General features: G+C 37.5%; 1 pseudogene; it reads right to left on the reverse strand.

Annotated features, from left to right (window-relative positions):
• Positions 1 to 2,500, reverse strand: part of LOC140473786 (28S ribosomal RNA) — an 8,548-nt pseudogene that overhangs the window by 2,812 nt on the left and 3,236 nt on the right.

Here is a 2,500-nt window from a genome sequence, read left to right on the forward strand (position 1 = left end):
CATACTTCTAATTGTTTTTCCCAATTTGCCTTACTAATCCCCAACCAGGGGTCAATCTTGGCCCCTAAATATTTATCGGTAGTTCCTGGCTCAATAAATTGAATCTCCTTGTCCTCAAACTTCCAATTGGGCTTATCATTATATATAAAGGACTTGTTTTTATAATTAAAATAAAACCCTTTAGTTTTTTTAATATTGACCTCCAGCCCAGTGTTTCGACAAAATCTTTCTACTATTTTAAGGTTATATACCATTCCCTCATATGTCTCGCTAATTAGGGCAATATCATCGGCAAAAGCTAACGATGCACAATGACAATCCTTACCCTCCTCGCCCAAAAATATCCCCTTTTGTTTCTCCTCAATTGTGCTAATCAGCGGATCCATGATTATATTAAATAAAATTGGCGATAAAGCATCGCCCTGCTTAACCCCGCATAATATCGGAATATTATCGGTTTTGCAGTTATATCCTTCAATTTGGGTAAAGTTATTTTCGTAAAGATCCCTAATTAATTGTACGAACACTCCTGGGAGCTGGAGTCTTTTAAGGCCTGTCACTATCAACTTATGTCCCACGGTGTCGAAGGCTTTGGCTAAGTCTACAAAGACTATTGCCAAGTCCTTCTTCTTACCTTTTGCCCCACTCATTATGTTCTCTAAGATTTTAATATTTTCTTCACACCCTGGGACTCCCGTCATAAATCCTTTTTGTCTTTTGTTTAATTTAATAATCTTATTCAATCTATTTGCCATGATTTTAGTAAAAATTCTTAATAGCATTGGACCGATAGTAATTGGTCTCCAATTATTAATATCTAGTAGTTCTTCTTCATTATTACTTTTGGGAATAAGTACGGTCCTACTGACCTTCAACTGGTCTGGTATCCTGCCCGTGGCCACCCAGATTGAGTACAATCTTGGCAGCAGCATATTGTCTTTATTAAAAATCCTAATAATATCCCCCATTGTCATTCCATCGGGACCCGCAGCAGTTTTGATGTCCATCGCCTTGATGGCACGATCCACATCCTCTACCCCTACAGGTCCCGTTAGAAGTGCAAATTGGGATTCCTCTATCTGATTGTTATATTTAACAAAGCCTCTCAGATTATTCTTCTCATTACTTTTAGTTAATTTACCCTTAAAATATTCTTCTAGATCTTTCTTTTCTAGGGGGCATTTACTTCTACCCGGAGCACCCATCAGGGTTCTAGCTAAATACTGGCGTTTTGTTTTAAAAAGAACCTGCATCTCTTTAAATTTTCCTTTCTTCTTCCCATATCTACTTTTTGCACCACTAACCCCTTTATTCTTCCCTGTTTTATTATCCTTTATTTTAACATCTATCCGTTTATTATGTTTAGTCTTATTACTAATATTTTCTTTATTCTTCTTTTCTATCTTATTTAGGATCCCCTTCATAATCCTTTCAAACTCATTTTTACCCTTTTTATTCTTATCCAGGTTCCTTTCAATTAAGCTAAGAAGTTCATCCACTGAACCCTCCGGGCAATCCAACTTATTAATATTACTATGGACACTACCTATCGCTTCCTGTGTCCTATCCAAACTCTCAATGTTTTCCTCCTCTTCTTCTTCCATATTACTACTCAACAATATCTCACCATCTACTTCAACCTTTTTATCATTCTTTTTGGTTTTCTTACTTAGCAGACGCCTTTTGTCTGAAATTTGCTTTGCCGTCTTTGATCCTAATCTTTCGGCGATCAATTTATTAATATTCCTATTACCAGCAAATTCTAGCTCCAATTTTTGCAACATATCCACTTCCTCACTTGACCACACACCCTTCCTATTACTCTCTTTACTAGTATCTTTTTTCCTACCTTCATTACTCTTAATCTTCCTTTTCTCGTTCCTCAAGTTAGGGTGTGCATGTCGCTCATGCTGCCCAAGGCCTCTAGCTGTACCAAATCTTAAAGTACATAGGTCACAACCATACTTCTTCAATTCCACCTCCAAGTTATCATTATCATTATTCTCATTACCCTCAACCTCAACATTTAAACCACCAATAGCCCCCTTGGTACATTTCGAGAAGTGACAAGCCACTGCCTGGTAGCTTCCTTCCCAGCTACACTTACTACATCTTATTCTAATGGCCTTAATTCCCTTGCATATTTTAAGGTGTTTTCTAAAACCCCCCATCGTATTATAAATGTTTTTACAATATTTACATTTAAAATCATCAATGGGGTAATTAATAATCACTTCTATCTCTTCAGGTTTCTCTATAATTATTGGGTGGATAATCCTTTCATTCCCTCTTTCATCCTCGCTCTCTGGAACTCCGCTACAATTAAAATTAAAGGGCCCATTAAAATTCGAATTAAAAATTGTCCAGCTTTTAAGTGGACTACGCTGTAGAGGGGCCTTCTCTCTCAGCGTATCCGTTCGAATTTCAACAACATTGTTCTGGACAATGTTAACGGTGTCCCCGTGCCTGCCCGAGGACAACCGAGCCGGAACAATTCGGA

Source organism: Chiloscyllium punctatum, unplaced genomic scaffold (genome assembly GCF_047496795.1).
Source record: "Chiloscyllium punctatum isolate Juve2018m unplaced genomic scaffold, sChiPun1.3 scaffold_721, whole genome shotgun sequence".
NCBI classification, from domain to species: Eukaryota; Metazoa; Chordata; class Chondrichthyes; order Orectolobiformes; family Hemiscylliidae; genus Chiloscyllium; species Chiloscyllium punctatum.